Source organism: Pelophylax lessonae (genome assembly GCF_965119305.1).
Source record: "Pelophylax lessonae genome assembly, chromosome: 1".
NCBI classification, from domain to species: domain Eukaryota; kingdom Metazoa; phylum Chordata; class Amphibia; order Anura; family Ranidae; genus Pelophylax; species Pelophylax lessonae.
In genome coordinates, this window is record NC_138768.1 from 346,463,464 (window position 1) to 346,484,909 (window position 21,446).

The 21,446-nt window shown below is 41.5% G+C and overlaps 1 protein-coding gene across 2 annotated transcripts in view; it reads left to right on the forward strand.

Moving 5' to 3' along the window:
- The window catches only part of FANCC (FA complementation group C), a 484,570-nt gene that overhangs the window by 146,861 nt on the left and 316,263 nt on the right, over positions 1 to 21,446 (forward strand). The gene's annotated exons all lie outside the window — the stretch shown is intronic.

Sequence of the window (21,446 nt, forward strand, 5' to 3'; positions counted from 1 at the left end):
ACCAATTATTTTCTCAATTTATAGGTTACACAATACAGTTCAGTATTCAGAATATATCTTTTTATTATTAATAGAGAATTATTTGTGAACTTTAATCATTCCTATCTTATTTTTGTCAAAGTTGACATTCAGCTTTGGGTCTCGAAATGTTACCCTCTGCTTGTTTTCATAACGTAATATTGTGGACGAAAGCTTAAAAGGCACAAATAAGTTGTATACTTCTTATTTGTATAGTTTTAAGGAAGTGACAAAGAATCACCAAAGAATTTTGAGTCTATAGTTAAACTGAAATTTTTATGAAAACCTATGTAAAAAAAACAAAGCTTTGGTACAGTTATTAATGTTGTAATGTGCTAAATAAAACCCTTACTTCAGAATCCTAGCAGTTTAGAGCTTGGCATGGGTTGATATTGGGATACATTTTCAACCACAAGGCAGCTAAGCGCTATGTTGCTGCAGATGTCTGTCTGGCATTAAATATCTGAAATCTCTCTACAAGTCCTCAGTAAGAAAGATCAACAACTCTGAATGTCTAATTATTTGGTATGGATTCCGCAATAGGTGTCCAATTTCTTTTTGAAACCAGCAAAAATTCTGTATGTATGGATTGGGCAGCATGGCTGTGATCTGAAAGGTTTGAAGATGTTTATATTTAAAGCAATATTGCACTCTTATGCGCATTGCATATACGTGATAGAATTGGTATTCCAGAGCTGAACAATTAACTAGCCATTGACTCAGCTGTATGTAAACTTTAAAACCTAACGGATCTAATACATGCACAAGTGAAACTCATAGCATTGCTCAGCGTGACTCACTGATGGAACTTGGATGTTTTCCACCACAGAGTTGTGTGGTCTTAGCCACAGTAGCAGCACAGCATAAGTTTTCCTATCCTGGTAACACTGAGGTACAAGGAAATGAGCTGGAATCTGTAAAAGGAATATAGTAACAGAAATGACAGCCCTTTTTTTCTTCTAGTATTTTTGGCTCTCACTCCATTCCAACCTAGGTTCACTGTGGTTAACCAAAATTTTAAAAGAAACACAAAAAAATTTGACATTCAGAACACTGGTTTCCTTAAAATGAAACCAGAAAGGGCATTTTCTTATTTTAATTACAGTAATTTCTATTTTCCATGTTATTAGTCTGGATTTTAGTTAATTGCTAGTGTGATATAGACAGGACTTTTGCCTAGAAAATTTCTAATATTTGTTGTTTTTGTTTCCACCATTTTTCTGTACCGTTTTCATTTCAATGTGCTAAAATTATGTTACTTCATTGAAGTGGGCAAGTCTTCATCCATTTATTTAACCACTTGCCTACAGGGCACTTTCACCCCCTTCCTGCCCAGGCCAATTTTCAGCTTTCAGCGCTCTCACGCTTTGAATGACAATTGCGCGGTCATGCTACACTGTACCCATATAAAATTTTTATAATTTTTTTCACACAAATAGAGCTTTCTTTTGGTGGTATTTAATCACCGCTGGGTTTTTTAATTTCTTACAAAAAAAAAAAAAGACAGAAAATTTTGAAAAAAAAAAAAGTTTTTCTTATTTTCTGTGAGTAAATTTTGAAAATAAATAAATTTTTCCCCTTCACTGATGTGCGCTGATGAGGCGGCACTGATGGGCACTGATAGGCTGCACTGATGGGCACTGATGAGGTGGCACTTATGGGCACTGATAAGGAGGTACTAATATGCCGCACTGATAGGTGGCACTGATAGGCGGCACTGCTGAGCACTGAGTGTTGGCACTGCTGGGCACTGAGTGTTGGCACTGCTGGGCACTGAGAGGCGGCACTGATGGGCACTGAGAGGCGGCACTGAGAGGCGGCACAGATGGACACTGATGGGTGGCACTGATGGACACTGATGGGTGGAACTGATGGGCAGCACTGAGGGGCAGCACCATCAGTGCCCACACTCAGTGCCCATAGTGCTGCTAGTCAGTGCCCATCAGTGCCTAGATGAGCAGGCACTGACTGGCAGCACTATGGGCATTGATTGTGGGCACTGATGGGGGGCACTGATGGCGGGTGTTCTCCGTGTTGTGAGAGACACAGGACTCTGGAACAACAGTTGTTTATTCAGGACTCACTGTACACTACAACATGCATTACAGGACAGCTCTGTATATCAATGCATCTCTTACATGTCTCTAAGATGGCCACTCTGCCCCTCGACCCTTGTCATCACTCCTGGGTGGAGCCAGCCTTAAAGAAACAGTACATGTGAAACCCTTCAGGTATAACACCTTCCATCCATCCCTAAAAAAAAAACAAAAAAAAAAAACACAACAAAACGAGAACAGGCATAAAACAGTAACTAATAATTGTCCCATGCAGTCCTCCAACTCAGGAGATTTACATGGCTTCTTCCGCGTCCGGATGTGAGAACAACTTCCAGGGACGCTACGGGGAGAAAATAGATCACTTTCGGCGGGCCCATCGATAGTCTCGTAACCGGTCTTGCAGCTGAAACCGGTCAGGAGGGCGACAGCGTCGTTGAGGACGGGCACCCAGGGCCTCGGGGGCCGGAGGAAGCAGGGCTGGCCGGAATGGACACCGGCAGGGCCAAGAGGGGATCCCCTAGCTCAGAGGGTGAACAGACCAGGGCTGGAGGGCTCTGTTGGAGCTGAGTTCAAAAGTTCAGAATCCCCCCAAGCATCAGTCTCAATGCCTCCTGATCCGGTCGGAGCAGATCCTTGAGACACTGGAGGTGCAGCCGATGTCAGGGATGCGGGCAGCTGAGAATGAGGACGCAATTGGTCCGCATGCCGTCTGCAAATGGAACCATCTTCCAGGCAGACTCTATACATTTTGGGTCCCAAAGTCTCTGCGATGATAGCAGGAAGCCAACGAGTGTTGGAACCGCCATAAGATCGAGCCCATACCTTTTGCTGGGCTGTAAACCGATCTCCCCATAAAACACAGTTGCCAGCCACAGTTAATTCCAGACGCCTACGGAAGTAAGGTTTATAATCCTGTGTGACAGTTGCAGGCCAACCGTACCGTACCCAGGAGAGTATTGTCTTAAGGAAGGTATCCTTGGCTTTAGCGGCTGCTACCTCCCCAGAAGACAGAAAGGACAGGCTGGTGTAACGACAACTCTGGTGGAGAAGAGTCTGTTAATGTCCTTGTCAGACGGGACATGGCTTTCGCATTAGCATTGGCATCATGGCTGCGATACTGGATTTTGTTGCTATATGCTCCCAAGAATAGGGCATAGCATTGAAGACGGGACGCAGTCGTCTGGGAGATGCTTTTGTCAGGGCTTAAGATCTGAAGGAGTGGTTTATGATCAGTCAGTATGGTGAATTCCCTACCATACAGGTAAAGATGAAACTTCTTAATTGCCCATATGAGCGCTATAGCCTCTTTGTCAATGTGAGAGTAATTGCTTTCTGCTTTTGTCATGGACCTGGAGGCGAATGCCACAGGTTTCTCTGACCCATCTGGTAAAACGTGAGATAGCACAGCCCCTAGACCATAGGGTGAGGCATCACAAGCCAAGGTGAGAGGCCTTTGGAGGTCATAGTGCACGAGCATGCGTGACGCCAACAGCTTTCGCTTAGAAATTTCAAAAGCACGTTGGCATGCAGCCGACCAGTTCCATCTGGAGTGTTTCTCCAAAAGCTTGTTCAACGGAAACAAAGTGTGTGCTAGATCTGGCAGGAATTTGTGGTAATAGTTCAGCAAGCCCAGGTATGATCGCAGCTGTTGGATGTTGGTTGGGGCTGGAGCTTTTACTAAAGCATCAACTTTGGCTTCCGTGGTGTGTATACCCTCTGCATCCACAAGGTGGCCACAAAAGTCCAATTTAGGTACCATGAATTGGCATTTCGCCAAGTTCACTTTTAGACCCTGCTCTTGGAGTCTCGCCAACACAAGTTACACGTTACACTTGTGTTCCTGGTCCGTCAGGCCTGTGATGAGCATGTCATCTAACAGGCACTGTGTGAAAGGAATGTCCGCCAAAATCTCATCCATTTTGCGTTGCCAAATGGCGGGGACGGAGGCTACACCAAACACCATCCGATTGTATTCATACAGTCCCTTGTGAGTGTTGATGGTTAGAAACTTGCGGGACGAAGGGTAGACCTCAAACTGTAAATAAGCTTGCCTAAGATCAAGCTTGGTGAACTTTTGACCTTCTGCAAGAGAGGCAAAAAATGTCATCTACTCTGGGTAGGGGATACTGGTCTATCTCCAGTTGAGAATTTAGTGCCATGCGGAAATCGCCACAAATACGTAAGTCCCCATTCGCTTTCTTTACTGGTACAACTGGTGATGCCCACTCGCTGTGCTCTACCTTTGAGATGACACCTTGTTCCTCCAGCCAGCTTAGTTCAGCTTCCACACCTGCTCGGAGTGCGAAAGGTACCGTCCGAGCTTTGAAGAACCTAGGCTGGGCGATGGGTTTCAGCCTGAGGCTCACACAGTCATGCTTTATTTCCCCCAAATGGTTATCAAAGACTTGTGGGAATCGCTGTTTCAGGGATTCCACCCATCCCTCTTCATCCCCTGATGGGATGGTCACGGTGTTGCAGGGGTTAATGGCGATGTCTGGCATGCCAAAGTGAGCAATCCAGTCTCTCCCAAAGAGAGGGGGTCCCCCATGTTCTAGGATATATAATGGCATTCTCTTTGTCTGACCCTTGTAGGATACCTGTACTTTCACGTACCCCAGTGGGTGAAGTATCTGCTTTGAGTATGTCTGCAGTTTGATTGGTGTTGGACGGACAGTTGTTTGGATCAGAAGTTTTCTCCATTGTTTCTGGGTGATAACTGAAACTGCTGCTCCTGTGTCCACATCCATCTTGAGTTTCTTTCCTTCCACGGTTACCTCTACAGTCATTGCTGAGGGTGCTGAATGCATATGATGTATGTCTAATCTGTGGAGCACTTCCTCATCCTCTGATTCAGATGACGATGTATATCTTCCCACCATATATGCCTTTGTCCTGATGTTCAGAGGTTGTTTATTTCGCACCTTCTTACTACGGCAGACTCGTTTCAGATGGCCTGCCTTACCACTATTATGACAGAGCTGATCCTTAAACCGGCAGACTTTGTGATCATGGTCTGTATTCCCACAACGGTAGCAAGCTGACTCCCGGCTTGGTGAGGGTCTATATTTACAGTTAGCTGCAGTTGGCTTGACTGCTGTTCTGAAAACTTCCTCTTTAACCTCTTCCCTTCTGCTCTGGGAGTTCAGTGCCTCTGTATCTTTCACAGCCATTTCCATCACTGAAGCTATCTCAATTGCCTTTGTAAGGGTAAGATCTTTCTCTGTTAACAGTCTCTTTTGGCTAGACTCACTATTTAGTCCCATGACAAACTTATCCCTCAGTGCAGTCGGTAAATACTCCCCAAAAGAACAGGTTGAGGCTAGCCTGCGAAGGGCGAGCACATAAGCCTTAATATCTTCAGCCGGCTGCTGCTGCCGCTGATAGAACCTGAATCTCTCTGCAATCTCTAGTGGTTTAGGCTGGAAGTGATTCCCTAACAGTGTCAGGAGCTCTGCCAAAGTCTTAGTTGCTGGTTTTTCAGGGAAAAGGAGATCCCTAAGCGTGTCATATGTCCTAGCACCAACCAGTGTCAAATACTGCTACTTGCCTGTCGCCTGGGATGGCATTTGCACAGAAATACTGTTCAAGTCTCTCAATCCAGGAACTCCAGGTTGTCTGTTCTCCATTAAATTCACTTAATGTCCCGATCAATGACATTTTCCTGGTGATCAGTGCCCTGATTACATTCCTCTGTGTCCCCTTACCGCTGATCGCAGTCTCTGTGTGAGGAAGGAGAGCTGGCGATGAGAGATGATCTCATATGTTTACATTTGAGATCATCTCTCATTGCACGTTCCGATCACGTGGTAAATGGCCGCTGTGATTGGCCATTCACCACGATCTGTGATTGGCTGTGTCCAAGGGACAAGGCCGACACAGATTTTCGCCGATGCACGCTCGCGGGAGCGCGTGGGGAGCCTGTTACTGGGAGGCTGTATAAAGACGGCCTCCCGGAAATTAGAGCCCGCGCTGTAGCCGTCTTTCAGCTATAGCACGGGCGGGAGGAGATTAATCTGTTCTTTACTAGCATAGAGCTAGAAAGGGTCTTTAAATGTTATGTAGAAATGCAATCCTGTGTGGAACAAATGAGTCATGTTGAGAAAAAAAGATACACATACTCTATTGTGATTACTTAAGTTCCGCCAGTTTTACAGGTTTAGGTTTTTCAGTTTTTTTTAGACAACCAGGATATAATACCTTACATCTGAATGTACATGTTTAGAGAGCTTTGCACATCCTTTTTTTTTTATAATGTACACAGTAGTGCACTACTTTTTTACCATGATTGGGTGAGTATTATCTGCTGTGGTCAAAGTAGATCAATATAGAACCTGATAGCCAATAACAGTGTATATTCTCTTGCTGGATGTTTTCCTGACTCACTCTGATTCTGTGAGATGTTTCTCAAAATAAATACTAAATGGTTAGCTTTACAGCTATACCTGGAATAAAGGCTAAAATGTTGTGGTGTGACAGTTAAGGGAGTTAAGTAAACTCAGTTGCCGTTAGATTTCAGGTTACCAACTACAGTGTGACATACATGATTAACCACGAAGGCCAAAATCTTCACATTTGGTGGAGCTGTCCACCTATAAAACATTTATGGGACACACTTTTTTACCTTTATAATGATTGCTATCTTATGAAACATAGCAGCAAACCACAAATAGCATTGTAATCTCTGATTTCAAGTTTACTGATATCCGTGAAACAGTCAGTTTTGAGAACATTTTCTGATAGCAGTTAGACAAATCATTTCCCAACATTGGAAGTCTCAAATTTTTACCTTGACAGAATGGTTTAAGGCCCTGAGCAATTGAATGGAGTGCATGCTAGCACAAAATTCCTAAATCTGAACAATTGTGAACTATGTGGATGCAATAGTGGATGCTTAGTGACACACTTAAATGTAAATAATGTTTCTCCCAAGGCCCTTTCAACATGGGGCAAGCTCTGTTGGAGTCTGCCTGTTCAGCGGGGAATCTGTCCACTGTTCCCTGCTAAGCAAGTGGATGGCTAGTCCATATCAGCTCTGCTTATGCCCATTCTCCTCTATAGACAGTCAGATTTAAATGGACCGCATGTCTGCTTACATCCGATCTGCCAGACGGATGGGAAACGAATCCCCATTTCCATAGAGGAGACCATAGGGTTCGATCGAGTCCACCTGATCGGTCTGCCCTTGTGAAAGGGCCCTTAATTTTATTTATCTATTTTTTTGGGACTAGAGCTTTCGTAAGCAGGCCTCTGGGACCACTCTCCCCCACTCCCCTCCCTTTTTTTTTCTCTTCTTCCTTCCTCCTATTTTATTTATTTATTTACTTATTTCAGGTACTTATATATCGCTGTCAATTTATGCAGCGCTTTACATATACATTGTACATTCACCTCAGTCCCTACCCTCAAGGAGATTACAATCTAAGGTCCCTAACTCACATTCATACATACACATACCAGAGCCAATTTAGACAGGAGCCTGTTAACCTACCAGCATGTCTTTGGAGTGTGGGAGGAAACCAGAGTACCAGAAACCCACGCAGGCACAGGGAGAACATGCAAACTCCAGGCAGGTAGTGTCATGGTTGGGATTTGAATCAGCGACCCTTTTGCTGCTAGACGAAAGTGCTAACCAATACACCACTGTGCCACCCATTTTCATTTTCTAATCTTTTTCCTCTTACTTCTTTTCTCCTCATACCTATTTTTGCTATTGATGAAAAATGTACAAAGGTTTAACACAATAGTGTTCTGTTTACATGATGTTGATAACATACTCTTTCCTCATACCGATTGTATGGTAAAGTCAACTTTCTCTGTTCATTTGTCCATTATCACTCTTTGTTGTATATTAATACTTAATGACATGACTTGTATTTGTACTTGTAAATTACCTCTTATCTTATAAACACTGATTTGCATAATAAAGTATAACTAAAGGCAAAACCGTTCTTTCTTATACATTTTAGGTTGCCATCAGAACAGTAATAGAGGGAATATCTTCTAATGTGGAGTTCTGGAGACCCTGGTTAGGCTGGCCATACACGATACAATTTTCTTACAATTTTCAGTACAATTTTCTTGAAATTTACCTTCAACGATGTAGTACAAAGGCCTGCCTAATTAGATACAAGTGAAAGTGTTGTTTAGCTTTGACCTCATATTATGTGGTTTGTGGCAAATCTAACAGGAAATTGTACAACAAAAGTTGAACATGTATGGCCAGCCTAACACCCTAGGATTCCCTTACTCTTCTCACTTCCTGTTTTGGATATGGGACAGGAAGTGAAACCTCTCCAATGGGACAAAGTAATAAGCAAACAAACTGAGGGGGGTTATAACCCTCCCTTACTCTATTCAAAATGAAAAAAAAAAAGCTTTGCCTTTAGTTTTACTTTAAGGCACACACAGTGTATTGTGTACCCTTCATTTTAAATAGCACTATTACAGTAGTGGATAAAGTAACTGCACTGCAGTGCACCACAACATTTATACTGTACATTGTGCTGCAGTGCAACGTGTTAAGAAAAAAAGGTATTTCCAATCTTTGGGTAATACCATTCATAGTGAATGTGCTGCCTTAACACAGCAAATATTAACAGGCGACAAAGTATGTAAATAAGCCCTAAAGAGTTGTTGCATGGGCACTAGATGCTAGATTTCAACCAACATGATTAGCAATGTAGTAATAATGAATAATGCATTGCTTATGGCCAAATCACCACTTACTAATCTGCAAGTGCCGGACATGTTCTGAGAGTGAAGCTCTTTCAGATTTTGCGCACTGCAGTAGACTGGTAGGTAAATTATTACTTTTATTTATAATTCTTCTTATGCCATGGTCAAGAAAGCAGTTCTTGACCATGGCACAAGAAAGTGAAACTTTAGGCAACAGACTTGGACTCTATTCCAATCTGCATGTTGCAGTAACACACAACCTTTGGTGCATTTTTTGGCCGAAGAGCATGAGACACATGTCTGAGCATCATTACTAATCTATTGGGTAAAACCATTCACATACAGTATATGTATTTGTTCCTAGCTAATTGCCTGGAGTTTATCTTTAAAGCAGGATCGGTACAGATGACAAGTTATTCTCAGTATCTTTTTTGCCTATTAGCTGCCCCAACAGCATCAGAAACTGAGACACAGTTGTTGGTAGGTTAAAGACAGGGACCAAACAAAAACTCGGTCATTAGAAACTGTAGTAAAGTCTCCCCAGGCTCTAGTGCATGTGTGTGCTGCTTGTAAGTCAGCCGCAGAACACTTGATTGCCCACTGTCTTGATTGATGTAAATGTGATTTCAAGTCTTATGATGTTAAATACATGTCCTCTTGTGCAAGTTGTCATGTTCTGTGTTTGCAAAAACCAGTGTAATAGAAGTCAGCAAGCACCCTGCTAAGTGGAATCTTATGGATGTAACTCAGCCCAAAGAATCAATTTTGAGATTATTTCCACATTTACTTGGGAATGATTCCAGAACCGTGTTCTCTGAAATATTGCCTTGTAGCAACAACTCAGTGGCTGAAGTTTCCTTGGGGGTCAGAGGAGTTAGGTTTTCTCTCATGATGTGAACCTTTCAATGCATTTTAAGGCTTGCCGGAAAACCAATCCTTACATTTATTGTGTCATTTGATTTATGTGTTCAGAAATAAAGTATAGCTGCCTTATGGGAGATTGAGGTTTCTGCAAGTAGTGGGTGGCCCATCTCTTACTCATTTATTTTTTTTCCTTTTCCTGACCTAGCCAAGCATATCGAATAGGCACGTAATAGGTTGGTTCTGGTGACTTAAGCCTATGCTCCAACACAGTACATATTATTTACTAACATTCAACAGTGGCCCACAATACTGTTCTGACATTGCAAATTAGATACATTGTGAGAATTCGTTGATATGTTTGTCTTATAACTCTTCCCTTTACTATGTTGTTTCACAAAATGGTATACTGTATGTTGATCTTGCCCTATTTATTTGTCTTGTAAAAATTTGTTTCATAAGAATTTCAAACATCCCAGTTATGTTTGTTGGTAAATAATATCCATACTCTATTAATTACATCACTGCAAACTAGTCATTTTATTGTACAAGAGTAGTTAAGCACAAGCTTTTTGCTGCATCAAGCATTCTATATCGAGTGCTGATACTTACAGTATAGGAAAAACACAGCTCATACAGAACACTGATCCTGTGACATGACCAAAGCAGATTACAATTAGATAAACTCAAGAAAAATCTGTTAAAACAAGATATACAAATGTGGTACAATATTGCAGTTAAAGGGGAACTACACTGCATCTGAACATCACAAACCAAAAACACTATTTAATGCATTTTAAATATTTAACGCAATCTCGCCCCTCCATCCAAGTCTCCATGCTTTATTTTGCTGTGGAATTGGCTTGAAAAAACAGCCCCTAGCATTTCTGGTCATGGCCATCTTGAGTAAGGGCGGATAATTCATGTAGTATTTACTTCCTGGAATACAGTCAGGTCCATAAATATTGGGACATTGACACAATTCTTAATCTTTTTTTTCTTCAATGGATTTGAAATGAAATAAACAATATGTGCTTTAACTGCAGACTTTCAGCTTTAATTTCAGGGTATTTACATCCAAATCAGGTGAATGGTGTAGGAATTACAACAGTTTGTTTATGGGCATCCCACTTTTTAAGGGACCAAATATATTGGGACAGATTAACAATCATAAATCAAACTTTCACTTTTTAATATTTGGTTGCAATCCTTTGCAGTCAATTACAGCCTGAAGTCTGGAACGCATAGACATCACCAGATGCTGGGTTTCATCCCTGGTGATGCTCTGCCAGGCCTCTACTGCAACTGTCTTCAGTTCCTGCTTGTTCTTGGGGCATTTTCCATTCAGTAAGCTTCGGGTCATTGTCCATCTGCAGTGTGAAGCGCCGCCCAATGAGTTCTGAAGCATTTGGCTGAATATGAGCAGATGATATAGCCCGAAACACTTCAGAATTCATCCTGCTGCTTTTGTCAGCAGTCACATCATCAATAAATACAAGAGAACCAGTTCCATTGGCAGCCATACATGCCCACGCCATGACACTACCACCACCATGCTTCACTGATGAGTTGGTATGCTTTGGATCATGAGCAGTTCCTTTCCTTCTCCATACTCTTCTCTTCCTATCACCAAGTTGATCTTGGTCTCATCTGTCCATAGGATGTTGTTTCAGAACTGTGAAGGCTTTTTTAGATGTTGTTTGGCAAACTCTAATCTGGCCTTCCTGTTTTTGAGGCTCACCAATGGTTTACATCTTGTGGTGAACCCTCTGTATTCACTCTGGTGAAGTCTTCTTTTGATTTTTGACTTTGACACACATACACCTACCTCCTGGAGAGTGTTCTTGATCTGGCCAACTGTTGTGAAGGGTGTTTTCTTCACCAGGGAAAGACATCTTCGGCCATTCACCACAGTTTTTTTCTGTAGTCTTTCGGGTATTTTGGTGTTGCTGAGCTCACCGGTGCGTTCTTTCTTTTTTAAGGATGTTCCAAACAGTTGATTTGGCCACACCTAATGTTTTTGCTATCTCTCTGATGGGTTTGTTTTGTTTTTTTTTCAGCCTAATAATGGCTTGCTTCACTGATAGTGACAGCTCTTTGGATCTCATATTGAGTGTTGATAGCAACAGATTCCAAATGCAAATAGCACACTTGAAATGAACTCTGGACCTTTTATCTGCTCCTTGTAAATGGGATAATGAGGGAATAACACACACCTGGCCATGGAACAGCTGAGCAGCCAATTGTCCCATTACCTTTGGTCCCTTTAAAAAGTGGGAGGCACATATACAAACTGTTGTAATTCCTACACCTTTTACCTGATTTGGATGTAAATACCTTCAAATTAAAGCCATAAGTCTGCAGTTAAAGCACATCTTGGTTGTTTCATTTTAAATCCATTGTGGTTGTGTATAGAGCCAAAAAGATTAGAATTTTGTCAATGTCCCAATATTTATGGACCTGACTGTACATATGCCCTTAGCTCATACAAACAGGGGGATGTGCTTATCAGAGAAAACCCCTTCTTTCATCCAGAAGACTCTTGGGATGTATGAAATCATTTGCCAAGGTGTGTAAACCAGGAAGTAAATGAATAAATGTGAGAAAAAAAAAGTTTAAAACAAATAAATATAATACACTTTCAAATTATTTATTTATTTTATACCATTCTGATTACTTTCCCTCAGATCTTTTTCAGACGTATATGGACACTTTTTACTACCTTTATATGGCACAGGAAGAACCCCAGATTAGCATATCCGTTATTGCACAGATTGAAAGAAGATGGAGTTTGGGCCTTCCCGATATTGCTTTTTATTGTAAAGCCATGGCTCTTGTATGCCTTTTGAAATGGACTCCTAACATCACTGACAAACTCTGGGTACCCTTAGAAAAGTCGGTGGCAGGTAGGAATCTAGCTGGATTTCCATGGATACCGGCATCACATAGAGGCCTCTCAGCGTGGACATCTCCCTTAATGCTCAGGACAGCATGGGATAGACTAAACACTACTTGTGATTTGGCACCTAAGACCTCTCCTCTGGCCTCGTTAGGGGGCTTTTCATGGTTCGAGCCTGGAGAGGATACTTGTTTTTATAGAATCTGGTGGCTTAATGGGAATGCCACTTGTACTTAGTTGGCTTCTAATTGAAAATGACTCCCCTTGGAAACTCTGAGGGATGCAATTGGGACTTTTCAAATGGATCTTTGAAGGCACTGATAGCTCTCTGATTATGCTAGTAAGACCACCCCTAAAATACGAGCAAAATCCTCTTTATCCACATTTGAATCTTTATGGCATACAGCCCAATACTAGATACCTGCTGTTCCATGTACCCCATATTTTCTCAAAGAATGGGATAATGCACTTTAAATTGAGTTCTCCCACCCCAATTGCAAAAGATCTTAACACTTGCACACGCCTCCTCTATAAGCTTTAAAGTGCAAGAATCATGCTATACTGTTTGTGTGCTACTTACCTTTGAAGGGGTAGGAACTTTAAGCCCTGGATCACACTGATGCGATTTCAGGTGTATTCCAGAATGCATCAAATGACAAGTGAAATATCCTCATTTTCTATGGAGGCTGTTCTCATATATGCAGCGTGAATGTGATTTTAAAAAGGGTCCTGTGCATCTTTAGAATGGTGCAAATTAGACCTCCATAAAGTTGAATGTAAATGGCATGCAAAACACTTATCTGTTCAAAGATGAGACGATTCCTGTGCATTTTCTGAAAGTCTTTGCTCTGTTCATCACCTGCTTTTGAAAGAGAGAAAGATGCACATGAAAACTGCATTGGAATGGCATCAGTACCATCAACCTGCTCTGGACATGCTCCTTGAAATCGCACTAGAAAACTCATTCAAATCGCACTGCATCAGTGTTTACCTAGTTTTATTGTTATTTCACTCCATTTCATTACTTTTTCTTAGTTAATCCATATTGTGATCAGTGGCTTTATTCCTTTAATCCAGATAATGTATTTTGTGTTGCTTGTAAAAATGTTTCAAAGGCCAGGCTTGAATTGGAGAAAAAAATAAAAATAAAAAGTTATCAGTTGCACCATATTGCCCTCTTGTGTCAACTGGGAGGATACACTGTTGTTTCCAAAACCAACATAAAAAACACTTTTCTTCTTGATTAGCCTTAATAATTCGTAAAATACAGTTAACCCTAACTTACACTTTTTCTCATTTTCACATAGTTTCCCATCAGTTTATGTGGCCTTCTTTAGCCAAATGAATGTGCTAAAAAAAAAAAAAAGTTTATGTTTATGAACATTGTTTCCTCCTCTTATATTACCTTTATGGATATTTGTTGCATTCACCTATATTATTTAAAGCATTTTTGTTCTTTAGTAGCAATTCATTGTTTTTACTTTTCTGCTGCTATTGTGTCATGTGCCAGGTATTGGCATAAATTTGGCTTATCCCACAAAGACACTACACTACTCCTGGAGTGGACCTAGCATTTAATGACAGTTTAGCTGATCTTCTCTACCTAAAGACTCTACCCTAGCCCCAGAGTGGACCCGGCGTATAGTAACAGTGTTGCTGATCTTCTCAAATCTGCAGCAGTTTTTTTAGGATACTAGTAATCAGCATCCATCATAGGAAGTCTCTTCTCACTAATAACTCTTTTGTGGCTTTCACAAGATCTAGTGAAGAAAACTGCAAATATGTTATCAGCGATGGATGACTTCCTGAAATGGAAGCCGATTGATGCTATGTGCAGGGATCATGGAAGTTTAGAGGGTACCACCAGCACTGTCATTAAATGCTATATCTTGGTCTTGCTACTCATGCATGTGCAGTAGAGCCCTCTAGACAGATCAGTCTACTGATCTGTGGAGTTCTCTGCAAAGGCAGCAAGAAGTAGAAGATGCCACGGGTAAACATTGCTGCAAAATGCTGGTTGATTTGATGTCAGAACGCATTGGTTTACAGCCAAGAAGATTTAGAGTGGGTAAGATTACACAGTTTGAGGGAATAAAAGGTAAAACATGTTCAGAAAGTGTTTTTTAAAGGTTTACTTTAAATTAAAAATAATTATAAGGCAATTATTTAGTCCATTGACACCTACTGTACTTGTGCATTATGGTGCCATTCTACTTGACTGACATTGCAATGCACAGCACAGAGTAACCTATGTTGCATAGGTTTAAAAACAGCCTAAAGGCTAACTTTACTTACAAACAATATAATTCTAATGACCTCCCTTCCTGTGCTAATTGAACCCCTTTGCATTTACCTTAGATAACCAGGTGATACAGTTTAGGTGGTGCTTGGTCAGAGATGCTTCCCTGCAGAATTACAAGTAGACTGCTTTTGTATTCTGACCTATAAAGAACTCAGTACCCCTGACATTCTGCACCCCGATAATGCATCTCCCTGTCACCCAGCAACCCTACCACTTTACACCCATGCTTCTTTGACTCTGAACCTTCTTGTCTCCCAGCTCCTCTGTGAGTGAACCCCAACTCCCCAGGCAATGCATCTGCTAGCTAGTAACTCTTATCACTGTGTATTCCCCTACTGCTCCCTCTTTCCGTGCTCCCTCCTGTAATTTTTGCAGGGACAGACAGAGAGGGGGAGCCTGGAGTTTCTTGGCTCACTGCCCACTATCTTTTCTCTCTGGTGACATCACGTTCTCACTCCTCCTAAACTATTGAATTATCCATATTATTATTTTGAACATGCAATCTCTGCGGCCTCATTAAAGAGGAAGTAAACTCTTCCTTTTTTTTTTTTCCTCTTACCTGCAAAGTAAATGCATAATGTGCTAGTATGCATCACATACTAGCACATTATGTGACACCTCCAAACAAAGCCCTTGTCGTCCCCGCTGGAAGCGCCATCTATCTTCAGCCGTCTTCCTTCCTAGTCTGCGGACTCCGGCAATGCTATTGGCCGGGAGCCGCGCAACGTCACTTGCCAGTCACAGCACAGGACTCTGAAGAAACGGCAACGGCGGCCGTTTCTTCAGAGTGCATGCGTCGATGACATCATCAGCTGCATGAAATGTAAATATCTCCTAAACAGTGCAAGTTTAGAAGATATTTACAGTACCTATAGGTAAGCCTCATTAAAGGCTTACCTATAGGTAAAAGTTAGAAGAGTGGGTTTACAACCACTTTAACACAGGCATACCTCTTCATACACCTATGTGAAAGGCTTTCTTTGTTTGCATGGAATGCATAGATGTTCCTGGAATTCACATGCAGGCAGTATGATTCAATTCATATCTATTGGGACTCAGCAGCAGCAATGACACAACTGCTGGTTCCAATTTATCAACCGTGCAGGTGCGTGTCTGTTCAGGGACACCCATCCACACCTGCACAGCTGTCAAATAGAGGTAAATGCAATTGCCGGCATGCAAATGCACAGAATACGCGTGCATCCCATGCAGGCAAATACAGCTGTTCAAAAGTATGTACGAATAGGTACACCCATGTGTATGCGGTCTGTCTCTGGCTGAAATTAGGGGATAACTAAAACTCAATCTTACTTTCTTAAGACCCATCTCCCTGCTCCTGTTTGCCTCCAAACTTCTTGAATGCATTGTCCACAACCATATGAGCTCCTTCCTCACTGACAACAACCTTCTCGATCCCCTACAGTCCTGCTTCCATTGAAACTTCCCTACTTAAACTCACTAACTGCTAAAACCAATGGCCAGTACTCCATACTCATACTCTTGGACCTTTCTGCTGCCTTTGACACAGTTGACCACCCACTCCTCAACAAACTCCACTCCCTTGGCCTCCGTGATTCTGCTCTGTCCGGGTTCTCCTCCTACCCTCAGCGCACTTTGTGTCACAACACCATCTCCTCCGCTCCTCTTCCTTTTGGGGTACCCCAAAGCTTCGTCCTTGGGCCCCTCCTATTCTCTCTCTATACCTCCTCCCTGGGTCAGTTGATAACCTCCCATGGCTTCCAATACCACTTCTATGCTAATGACACCCAGATCTATCTCTCGACTTCTCAACTCACCCCCTCAATCTCCTTACTTCACAAACTTACTGAGTGATAGATCAGTATGGATGTCACACCACTGCCTCAAACTCAAGCTTTCCAAAACTGAGCTTGTAATATTTCTTCCTCCTCAATCCTCTCCCAATGGCTTCACCATTGAAATCAACAGTACACCGAATTTGTCCCTCCAAACACGCCAAGGTGCTGGGTATAATCCTAGACTCTAGCCTCTCCTACAGCCCCAGTCCAATCACTGGCTACATCTTTCCACCTTAACCTCCACAACATTTCCAGAATTTGCCTCTTCCTGACTAATGATACCACAAAACAACTTATTCACTCTTTGGTTATTTCCTGCCTTGACTACTGCAACTCTTTCCTCACTGACCTACCTTTACACAGGCTATCCCTCCTTGAGTATATTATGAATGCTGCTGCTTGAATAATACACCTTACTAACCGATCCATGACTGCTACTTCTCTCTGCCAATGCCTTCACTGGCTTCCCCTACCCCATCTTAAAAAAAATAAAATACTAACCACAACATACAAAGCCATCAACAACATCAGCTCTGGCTACATCACTAACCTCATCTGCAGATATGCCCATATCGTCCTCCCAAGACCTTCTGCTCTCTCCTGTCCTCAGGAACTCCATGCCCAAGTGTGTCTGGTCACCCCCCTACCCTTTTCACCTTTAGGCGATCTCTGAAAACCCACCTATTCAGGGAAGCCTACCCCACCTCCACCTAAGAACTGTACCCGAGTCACCTCCATTAGATCATCCCCCGCAGCTATTACCTTTTGTACCACCTCCCCCTCCCTCTCCCTTTAGATTGTAAGCTCAATGAGCAGGGCCCTCCTATTCTTTCACTATTGAACTGTATTGTAATTGTACTGTCCTCCCTATACATTGTATAGCTCTGCATAAACAGTTGGCACAATGTACAGTTGTGCTCATAAGTTTACATACCCTGGCGAAATTTATGATTTCTTGGTCATTTTTCAGAGAATATGAATGATAACACACAAACTTTCCTTTCACTCGTGGTTAGTTTTTGGCTAAAGCCATTTATTATCAATTAACTGTGTTTACTCTTTTTAAATCATAATGACAACAGAAACTACCCAAATGACCCTGATCAAAAGTTTGTACACCCCAATTCTTAATACTGTGTATTTTTTTAACATCAATGCCAGCTTGAAGTTTTTTGTAGTATTTGTGGATGAGGCTCTTTATCTTCTCAGATGGTAAAGCAGCCAATTCTTCCTGGCAAAAAGCCTCCAGTTCCTGTAAATTCTTGGGCTGTCTTGCATGAACTGCACATTTCAGATCTCTCCAGAGTGGCTCAATGATATTGAGGTCAGGAGACTGAGATGGCCACTCCAGAACCTTCACTTTATTCTGCTGTAGCCAATGACAGGTCGACTTGGCCTTGTGTTTAGGATCATTGTCATGTTGGAATGTCCAAGTACGTCCCATGCGCAGCTTTCGGCTGGTGAATGCAAATTTTCCTCCAGTATTTTTTGATAACATACTGCATTCATCTTTCCATCAGTTCTGAACAAATTTCCTGTGCCTTTGTAGCTCACATATCCTCAAAACATCAGCGATCCACTTCCATGTTTCACAGTAGGAATGGTGTACCTTTCATCATAGGCCTTGTTGCCTCCTCTCCAAATGTAGTGTTTATGGTTGTGGCCAAAAAGCTAAATCTTGGTCTCATCACTCCAAATGGCTTTGTGCCAGCAGGTTTGAGGCTTGTCTCTGTGCTGTTTGGCATATTGTAAGCGGGATACTTTGTGGCATTTGCGTAGTAATGGCTTTCTTCTGGCGACTCGACCATGCAGTCCATCTTTCTTCAAGTGCTTCCTTATTGTGCATCTTGAAACAGCCACACCACATGTTTTCAGAGAGTCCTGTATTTCACCTGAAGTTATTTGTGGGTTTTTCTTTGCATCCCGAACAATTTTCCTGGCAGTTGTGGCTGAAATTATAGTTGGTCTACCTGACCATGGTTTGGTTTCAACAGAACCCCTCATTTTCCACTTTTTGATTTGAGTTTGAACACTGCTGATTGGCATTCTCAATTCCTCTGATTTCTTTTTATATCCCTTTCTCTTTCTATTTCCCTTTCTCGTTTCCCTTTTATACAGTTCAACTACCTTGTCCCGCAGATTCTTTGACAATTCTTTGCTTTCCCCATGACTCAGAATCCAGAAACTTCAGTGCAGCACTGGGTGAAAGATGCAAGGGTCTGTCTGTCAGGAGTTCAGAAACTCATTGACATTTTATACACACACTAATTACAAGCAAACAGATCACAGGTGAGGATGGTTTCCTTTAATAGCCATTCAAACCCCTTTGTGTCAACTTGTGTGCATGTTATCAGGCCAAAATCACCAGAGTAAGTTAACTTTTGATCAGGGTCATTTGGGTAGTTTCTGTTGTCATTATGATTTAAAAAGAGTAAACACAGTTGATTGATAATAAATGGCTTCAGGCAAACACTAACCATGAGTGGAAGAAAGAAAAGTCTTTGTGTTATTCATATTCTCTGAAAAATGGTCAAGAAATCATAAATTCTGCCAGAGTATGTAAACTTATGAGCACAACTGTTAATCCTGTATATTATTAATATTATAGGATTTTTAACAATGAGGTATTCAACCACATTTTGAAAGCAAATGTCCTTTGCATGTGTGGGCATAGGGATGTTAAATCAAACAGCTGATATTATAATGAGAAAGGGAAGGCACAGGTGTGCCGATATGTGAAGAGGGGTTTAGTCCCTTCACAACCAGGATCAAAGCAAACCTTAATGACTGCTTAGTGTATCCAGGTGGATTATACCTTGTTTTTTCAGGACAGATTGGGCTTTTATTTGGTGGTAAATGTTAATGGACATTTCCATTTTGTTTTATTTTTTTATAAAAGGAAAACTGGCCCAAAATAGTAAAAAAACAAACCATTTTTTTTTTAATTTTAGCTGTATATTTTTATTTGGTTACCATGACCTACCACACAAAAAAAATCAGCAACAGAATATAGGGCCAATATGCTCTGACCTTGATTTCTTACTATTATTACATGTAAAAAATGTAGGGATATTAGTTTTATTCTCCTTCGCTTTTTGTCTCTTGTGGTCTATTTTAGCTGCCTTGACTGTTGCATTCCTTGTAATGTTGAAATGCTGTCAATGACCCCTCATCCTTATATTTTTTGAAGGCCATTTTATTTCTTTTATACGTCTTTTTACGCTAAAGTTTAGCCACTCAGGTTTAACCCTAGGTCTTATATTTGTTGCCCACTGAAATACACTGGCTACTGCCATTATTTAATATGTTCTTAAAGCATGCCCATTTTTCCTCAGTGTTCATTGTTTCTAGAATTTGATCTTATTTAATATCTTGTATTATGAAGCGCAGTTTAGAAAAGTTGGCTTTTTTTTTAAATTTAGTGTACTTGTGCTACCCTCATGCCTCCTTTTTCTATGATTTAAGTTGAATGTAAATACTCTGTGATCACTGTTTTCTGAGTTATTCCTTATTTCTACATCTGCAATCAGATCTGTGTTGTTTGTTATTAGTAGATCTAGCAATACATTATTTCTATTCAGGGCAACTACCAATTGACACATGAAGTTGATTTGCAAGACATTTAAGATGTAATGAGCTTTAAATGAGTGCACAGTTCTGTATAGGGATGAAGCCATATGATATTGTTAATGCTAAGTGGGGAGCATTGTATTACATCTTTACCCACCCAGAGTGGGACCCCTGAGGTTACGTGATGAGTGAAATTTGTGTTATTTAAATCTTTTTTAGTGTATAGGTAACCTGGTGGAGAGTTCTTTTCTAAACGAACTGCAGTTGAACTATAACGGAGGATAACCAAATCCACTTTAACCACTTTTGAACTGCCGGCCGCAGTTTTACGTCTGTATTTTGACGTTAAATACCGGTGCTATGGCAGCAGATAGCTGCCATAACCCCAGTATTTTCTTACAAGGCTCGGCGGTCCTCTTTCAAATAAAAGTGGTCCCTGCGGCAGATTCACCACGGGATCACTTTTTGGGGCGACGGAAGAGGTGCCCCCCCCGACGCTTCCTGGTCATTTTCTCTGCTTACCGGAGCCGTCGATAGCGGGGGAAAACGATCCGTTCATTGCAGTTCCAGGCAGGAAGTCAAATGAGGGCAAGATGGCCCCCCACTCGACTCTGTGGCCTTGGATGACGTCATAAATAGCTTCGGCCCAACGGCCTTAAAGGACCCCCTTTTTTTCTTCTTGAAAGAGGACCTGTCCTGCTTATTTCTGTTACAAGGGATGTTCCTTGTAATAGGAATAAAAGTGATGAAAATTTTTTTTTAAAGGGACAGTGTAGAAATGTAAAATAAATAAGAAAATAAAAAATGTAAAGTGCCCCGTGCCTCTGAGCTTGCATGCAGAAGCGAACACATACGCAAGCCGTGCCCACATGTGAGGTATCGCCGCGATCGTTCAAATGAGAGCAATAATTCTAGCCCTAGACCTCTTCTGTAACTCTAAACTGGTAACCTGTAGTAATTTTTAAAGTGTTGCCTATGGAGATTTTTAAGTACCAATGTTTGTCTCCATTCCATGAGCGTGCGCAATTTTGAAGCATGACATGTTGGGTATCTATTTACTTGGCGTAACATTATCTTTCACATTATAGAAAAAAATTGGGCTAACTTTACTATATTCCAGTTTTTTTTTTTTTATTCAAAAAAGTGTATTTTTTCAAAAAGAATTTTGTTTGTAAGACCGCTATGCAAATACGGTGTGACATAAAGTATTGCAGCTATCTCCATTTTATTCTCTAGGGTCTCTGCTA